This window comes from Nicotiana tabacum, chromosome 16 (genome assembly GCF_000715075.1).
Source record: "Nicotiana tabacum cultivar K326 chromosome 16, ASM71507v2, whole genome shotgun sequence".
Taxonomy (NCBI): domain Eukaryota; kingdom Viridiplantae; phylum Streptophyta; class Magnoliopsida; order Solanales; family Solanaceae; genus Nicotiana; species Nicotiana tabacum.
The window spans coordinates 54568378-54576997 of NC_134095.1; the positions used below are offsets into that span (position 1 = coordinate 54568378).

Here is an 8620-nt window from a genome sequence, read left to right on the forward strand (position 1 = left end):
AAAGGTTAAGTTTGTTTTTAGACTGATTTGGAGGCAAGAACATGTGTGAGAAGAGCAATCAACCATTAGAGATTTTCAATCTTCTCTTTGTTATTTCAATTGCACATTATGAATACTTTTGTAGTTTTATCTTGCTTTGCTATGAGTAGCTAAATATTTAGTATAGGGTTTTGATGGAACCTATTGAAGGATGAGCTTTATGTTATGTTAATATAGTTTGTCCGGTTTAATCTCTATTTGTTCAACTATGTTCTTGTTGTATTTAATTGATAAGATCCTCAATTAGCTGTGCCTATTTAGTATGTATTACTCAGGAGAGAGTGCATATTTAGGTAGTTGTTGAACATCACCACTCCTAAAGTATATGAGGGATCAATAACTGAGGGTTTAAAGACGAGATTAGGGATAACAAAGCCTTGGGTGTGATCTAAAGTGAGCTGTAATCAAGGCCAGCTAGCGTAGCTCGGGAGAGTGTGTTTAGTAAATTGTCGTAATTACTCGGGAGAGATTTACGGTAATAAGAGTGCTCATGATCGATAGAGATAATTATGCAAATCTATATGAAACATAACCGGAAGGGATTCCATCAATAGGGGAAATCACAACCTTAGATCCTTCTCTTAATTGTTTACAACTTAATCATAGTTAGTCTTTAGCTACTTAATTGCAATCAGTTATAGTTAATAGAAATATCCTCAATTATTATTCAAAACGTTTGGGAAGTTGATTCCGTAGAATTTAGTGAGTCTAACAAGAGTAATTGATAGGTTAATTCCTTGTGGGTTTGACTCTGGGCTAAATACTCAGATTACATTTGCAGCGTCCGCGTGTCCTTTTTATAAGGCATAGTTGGGTGTGATCAGTGACGATGCAATTTTGTCACTAAAGACTATCTTTTATAGACAAAAAGTATTTCGTCCCTAAATAGATAAATTAGTGACAACTTAGCTTTTTAAAAAAAAAATTTAATGGAAAACTATTATTTAGCCGCAAAAAATACTGCTTTCAATGATAAAATAAAATTATTACTATAATAATCATGATTAATGACAATTACAATTGACATAAAGTAAAGTAAATTCGTAGTCAATAAAAAAGTGAATCTTGAGTAAATTAATCGGAAATAATATAATAAAACATACAAGGTAACAACAAAATTTTGCGCTCATGATCATAAAATTAAGAACTATACCATATTACAATAATATCTCTTACAAACTCCTAAAACTAAAACATACAAATAAAGTTTATCTAAAGCGAAGTCTAATCAAAATACATGAGTATTGATTATAAAAATAAAAATAAAAAAGTATATTGCTTCTATAGTATGTTGCTTCTCCAAATGCTAATGTGTGTCTAATAATTTTCATCTTCATATGCCTGAGAATAGGAAAAAAAAAATTACAATTTTAGTCCATACTTAATGATCACATGATTTAAAAAACATATATTTTAAATGTTAATTATAAATCAAATATTATTTAATAAGAATAATAGAACGAGAAATAAGCAGTGATAAGATACTTATTCCAGTTCATTGGCGGTAACCACATTTAGATTAAGAGATAAAATTTTGAGCTGTTAACCTCTCAAAAATTAGAGAACAATAGACAAAATTTCTTTATACCCTTACAATAAAATTAAAATAAATAAAAACACACTAATACATACATGTCATATGCCATCCGGAGATACCCAAATTTTTAATGCTCTAAATACATATCGAAAGAAAGTAGAGTAGATTATATACCTTGTCTTGAAATGCCCATCATCCCAGATTGGGTCTTCTATGCTATTAAATCAAGAAATAATTTTGGAGAATAGACACACACATACATAGAGATTGAGAAAGAGAGAGAGAAGCAATATATTGATAGTGAAAATGATAACAGATTTTACTTGGGCAAGAGTTTGATTGGGGGTTGAAGATCTCATAAAGAGATATGAGGAGGAAAATTAGGGAGAACTAAAAATAACGGTAGTAGTCAACTAAAAGAGGGATTTGGGGAAAAGGGAGGGAAATTTACCGCTACTTTTTTCGTGAACTTTGAAGAAAAAATTGAAACCAAAAAAAGTTGCAAGAAAATGAAGTATTTTATTTTATGGCAAAAAGAAATTAAGTATTTTATCAATGATAAAAAAAATTCACTGTAATAACTATGAAAATAATTTGTTGTAAATTTATCTACACTTTGAATATATTGTATTACCACAAAATACCACAAGATTAAAATTTTTGTTAACAAGTAGCAATTCATGATTATTATCATCTATACCAATAATCAAATTAAATTGCTATCATTTATTAAAATTAACAAAATATTACGGACGTTGTGGGGAAAAAAATTGTTGTTGTCAACTCCTAAAAAAAAGCTAAAGCTAATAAGTGGCAATGTAAAGTCTAAAAATAACCAATATTGAGTTAATATTTTATGATAAATAACTTAATATAAGTTGTAATTTGTTGGACAAATGCAAAGATAAAAAAAATTAATGATAACTCATTTAGAATATATTTTGTCTTCTACTATTTCATCCGTATTATTTTAAGTCTGTATTTTTACCAATTCGTTTCTTAATACTATATTGGAACTAATGTTACTAATTAAATGAATATTCATAAATATTAGAGCAATAATTAAATGATTATTTTATATATTGTGAACTTTATTTTTGAAGGATAAAAAGGCGAACGACATTTCGCTAAGGACCTTTTTACTTTTAATATATTATAGATAATATAGTTAGAGCCCGTTCGGATTAACTGATTGTAAATAACTGATAAGCTTGAAGTACTGAAAAGCTTTCCTAAGTGCTGGAACTGATTTTTAAAATAAGTATTTACGTGTTTGAATAGAAGTGCTGAAACTGATAATAAGCAGTTGATGTGTTTGATAATAAGTGATGATAAATTATTCTTTTGTTAAAAATGACTAAACACCCTTGAATTCTTTTTCAAAAGATTATAAATTTTTAAAAAAATTGTAAAGAAAAAAATTAACAACGAATATGGAATGAAGAAAGTTGGAAAATTTATTTTGGGAAAAAGTTTTTTGTGAATTAGAAAATATTATTAATGATAAACTAGTAAAAGCGTTGGTCAAACTAAAAGTGCTTATAAGCTGGAAAGTCATAAGTTGGGGGTGACCAACTTATGGCTTATGGCTGATTTTAGCTTATAAGCACTTGGCTTATAAGCACTTAAGGTGTTCACCAAACGCATAGATAAGCCAAATATGCTTATAAGCCAGTTTGACCAGCTTATAAGCTTAGCCAAATACCCTCTTAGTCACAAAGCTTTTTCATCACTAAAATAGAACTAATTTTTAAACAAATAATGATTTTCACTAGGTTCCTAAAATATTAGAGATGAAACTAGTTTGTCACCAATAACTTTAAATATTATGACTTATGTTACTAAATAACTAGCGACAATCCATCTTTTTGGTGGAAAACCTGAGTAGATAAAACTATCGCTACGAAATTTTGTTTCTTCAATAAATGTATGTGTGTGTGCATTTAAGTACGACTCTAATTTTTGTTCCAAAAAGTCAATAAATAGTGATGAACTTTTTATGGTACCTAATAAGTTCATAGGTAAAATAAAGATGATACACTGGTCGTCACTAATTTGTTTATGCTATTAGTGACAAAAACTAAGGTTGCAAAAAATATAAAACTTTTAGTGACGAAATTATTTCGTAGCGAAAATATAACTAATTTTAAGACAAACAATTATTTGTCACCAATTGTCTACAACATTAGTGATGAAACTAACTTGTCACAAATAATATTAATTTTGTGGCTAATATTAATCAATATTTGGCGTCAATTCATTTTTTTGTGGGAAACTTTAGTAGACAAAAATTGTTGTCACTAAAAGTATGCGCCTCATGTATTTAAGTACGAAATATAATTTTTGTCACAGAAAATGGACAATTAGTGACAAATTTTCTATTGTAGCTAATATTTTCGTGGTTAAAAATCACATTTGTTGTAGTGACGTGTCAGATCCACTTACAAAAGGCCTATCTAGAGAGACAATTAAAAGATCATCGAAGGGAATGGGGCTAAGGCCTAGGACAAGTCATCATGTCGGTAACTCTACCTAGCAAACTGGAGATCCCAAGAGCTAGGTTCAAAGAGATCAAACAAAGTTATGAATGACGGTTCAACATTGTCAAATAACTCAACACATTCTTGTGATGAAGACAATGTTCAGAAATCAAGGCAAAGCATTAAGGCTTTTTGATAAGTCAATAAAGCTTAAAGCTTTTTAATGATTTGCTAAGTCTGGCAGGATATGACCAGATAGTGTATCTATAGGATTATACGTTTAGAAATTACCTATGTAAGTGTGAAGTGTAAGCCGCTTTAAGGGGAATGAAAGTAAAGGCTTATTCTCTAAGCACTCATGAAACCAGGCGGTGTTCATGGCTGAAACGAACACAACCGTGAGAACCAAAGACGGTTAAGGATTGATTGTGTGACTTGTGGTTGTCTAGGTATACACCAAAGCTCGACAGTTCAAAGATATCAAATTTACTGATTGACCGAGTATATCCGACATAAGTTCACTATGGAAAGTTCAAAGGGAAACATACTTATCCAGATGCGATTAATCCTTACTTGCGAATCACACTATATTTTCATGCATGTTTTTACACATATGCCCATTTCTCATTCATGTGGGGGATTGCGTTTTTCCTTTAAAAGGTGTGAATGGGAAATGGAAGAGGCATCTTTTGGATTGCACCTCTCCATCTCACCCTTGCTTTGTTTATAAATTTAGAGGCTTGGCCTTATTTTTGAGAAATGGAAAATCTGAAAATTTCTCCCCTCTTTTCTACATTGTTGCATTATTTTCTAAATGAATATAAGTGTCAAGTGTGATTTGCTCCGTTTGTTGAGTTCGCTGAAGTTCTGTGATTTCTAGTGTCGCTATCACAGAATAGTTATTTCGTTCTATTCTGGGAGGAATTAATCCATATACCTTGGGCAACAGTGAGGGGATTAAATTTTTTAAGGACACATTATGAATTCAGTGGACTCGGAATTGTTTTACGATTTATTTATTGAACTAACGTCTGTTCGCTTCTCTGATTTTTTTATTTTGAACACCGTAATACCAACAGTAGAGAGACGTCTGACTATAGTTTATGCAGATGTAAGACAAAATTTATGTACCTTAGACAAATAAAATACAAGAAAAAGATAATCTAAACTGCCACTAGTTCGAACAACTGCCACTGGATAACTCCTATGTTTTTTTAAGTCAATGTGGCTTCATTTAAAAATCCATCATCACATACAGTAACTTATCCAGAAAACAGAATATTTTTTTAAAAAAAAAAAAAAAACTATAAGTCTTAATCACCGTCAGAATCAATTTTTTTTTGTGTGACATAATTATGGAATATATAATGATGATAAAGTAGAATAAGTAAATTATGAGATAAAGAAACAGAAAATAGATGAAGAATCATATTAGGCCTTCCACTGGTTCTGTTTAGGTATGAACTGGAACTAATTAATATGAATTTTTTTACAACCATTGACTATATAGCACATGCAATGTTTCACATAAATTCCACTAATCAAATAGTCCACTTAATTATTACAATATGTCATCAATGGTTTAGTAAAATGTTATAATGCTTGTCGTCCTCATTCATCTAATGTGAGCTAGCTTCTCATAAATTAATAGAACTTGCTAAAATATTTAATTATAAGTCGTTCTATGGTTCTTGACCAATTAAATAAATAGAAGGTTTCCAAATAAATCGGTGTAGTCGTATATAAATGGCTTTAAGTTCTATGTTCTGATAGTGTTGACCTATAACAATAAAAAAAACTTTTTATGATAAACCTAATAATATGAAGCGGCAGTTATAAGATTTAGACGTCCTGAGTTCTACGCTTAAAATCATATAGGTTATGAAATATATATTTTTTATCTTATTTATATCGTTTTTCACCTCTATACATAAAGTTTGAATAAATCTTTTACTGTTAATGTATATAGTTTAATAAATCTATTATAGATTAATTATAACTGCTTCTTTGTTTTCACAATTCGTATTTCACGTCATAGGTTCGGTTGTTGGCCTGGCTAGGCATCATATCCAGTCGATCACTATTACTGTAAAGTATAGCAATATTATTTGAGGTAATCATGAGCATGTACAAACTAATCAATTCCTTGTAGTAATTAATCACGATATATTAATTTTGAATTATGGGAAACAGAATAAGAATATATTCTCCTAAGACAGTCATCAAAATGGGCAAATGTACGGTATTTGAGAACACCATGTGCCACGCATCTGTAACATAGATTTTGGTTGTTATGTTTCTTAATTTCCTCACTTGAAAAGTCCAACTTGACTTGTGATTGCTTTAATTTATTAATTGATAAATAAATGGAAAAAGAATTAGGGAATATGATGCAACTCATTAATCAGCAACAAATTTATAATTTTGGCTTCAAATTATTCCATGCAAAATGGTTCTGATGAGTATCCAACGAGAGATCTGGCTGTCATAATCATCTAACTTGTCCAAAGAAGTTCAAATTATATTACGTAAAACAAATTTATTTTTGCATATATGTAAATTGTTGGACATAAATTAGTTTTTAGCGTAACAGTAAAAGTAACAGAAACATTTCTTTAAGTTACTAGTTTTAATCATAGGTGGTAATTCTTAATATTTTTTTAATTCTTCTTATTAAAATTTCAGGCTCGCCCACGGACAATAGATACGAAAAGGTTGCACTACAAATACTACACTAGTTGATTTTGGCGTGTAAATAATGAAAACGAAATGATTTCTTTCTCTAAATTGTTTTTTTTTATTTTCTTTATTTGTAATGTTGTGTGGAAACAAGAGGAAAACCCAATGAAAACCATACTAGAATATTAATGTTCAAGATTCTAGGCTCGATTGGTGATCATCTTCACACCATTCAAACAAGATAGAGTGATAGAAAAACCATTGATTGAGATAAGGATGACAATGACGGAAAACAAAGAGTCCACACCTAACAAGATATTGTATTTGTTTTTCTTTTAACAAGTTATTTGTGAATCAATTCGTCCATCATAAATCTCATGATTATATCTTTAAAATTAGAGTGAATCTATCGATTATAATCAATTGAATTATTGTGTTAATCTCAGAGTTTATATATACATACACGATAAGATCACGCTCATTCCAAACTGCATATCGTAAATTATAAATTCGTCTACGATAAAATAACCCTAAATCCAAATTGGGGCAAGTGCACAAATAATCTTTCGAGAACTGTTATTTAAAGAATAGCTAAAATTTATAAAGTATTTAAAGTCTAGCCGCATTAAGATCACACTTCAGACATCAGAATTGAGTTTGGAACTTCCGTCTAAATACCTTATAAAAACTGGTTATTTCCTTAATACAGTAGGTAAAACCGGCGTCATGCGCAAATAAATGGTCCAAAATCCAAAGTGACATCTTCGCCCGGAAATTACATTGTGCGTATAAGGCAAAATCTATTTTATACATCTATATATTATATTTTGAATCCCTTTTTCACAGCCCAAAAGCATAACTCAGTAGTCAGGGGGTTCAAAACCTTTGTGATGTTGCTAGTTAAATTCTTACTAGCTACAATCTTTTTTAGTTTTTTAACTTAAATATCCTTAGCGAAAATCCTGCCTTCGCCATTAAACACAACTAAATTTTCTTCCCTTTGTTTTTTCATGTAATTTCTAAAGAACAAAATGGATATTTCTTTCCGTTTTATTCTGGAAAGGACAATCGATACAACATTATTATACGGAGATAAAATGTCATGAAGTTATTGTGAAATGATCAGTTACTGTTATAAATATTACATGAAGGGACAAATGACAAGGTCTAGTAATTCCTAACCTTACGCGTGTACAAACTGTATGTATTTTAATTTTGTGGATCTAAATTTTATCATGGAATAGTACTATTTTAACTGATTTCAACAACTTATTCGCTCGCTCCTAAAAGTTGACTACTATCGTTTACATGTTACAAACTCATTTGTTTTTACCATCAAGTACGGCACGATAAATATAATCTTTTCAATCTTAATTAGAGATTTTGTGTACGAGTCTTAATAATAATTTTTTTTGATAGAAAGTCTTAATAATCCTATTTGTGACAAATTCTATCAGCCACTGTTTTGGTTATACTAATTTTATGTTATGTTCTTTAGAAACCAAACATGGTGGATAAACAAGTTTGACTTTAGAGGAACTTTCTTGATATAAGAACTTGAAGTAGACATGTGAGTTCCCAATCAACTTGTGTTTTCAGTGTCGTTTCAACAATAAGGAAACAAGGAAAAATCTGTTTTTGGATAATTGCAGACGTCATTTTAAAAAAAAAAAAAATCCCCTTTTGATACAATCTTTTTTCCTTAAAAATGTTTTATGGTTTCAAAAAATAACTCGCATTGGAAATATTTTATTAGAAAATGATTTCAATTCGGTCATTGCTAGACCGCTCCATTATTTTCATGATGATTGTCAAATATCAATAGTTCATTAATTATGATCCCAAACCCAGCAGTGTTCTACTCGACAATGGTTTTTTATTATTT

The 8620-nt window shown here is 29.9% G+C and overlaps 1 long non-coding RNA gene across 1 annotated transcript; it reads right to left on the reverse strand.

Moving 5' to 3' along the window:
* Window positions 1-1146: 1146 nt before the first annotated feature.
* On the reverse strand, window positions 1147-1901 carry LOC107822050 (uncharacterized). The gene is made up of 2 exons (XR_001656295.2): window positions 1751-1901; window positions 1147-1380 (listed from the first exon to the last, which is right to left on the reverse strand). It is a non-coding gene; the product is annotated as an uncharacterized LOC107822050 (long non-coding RNA).
* Window positions 1902-8620: the final 6719 nt, after the last annotated feature.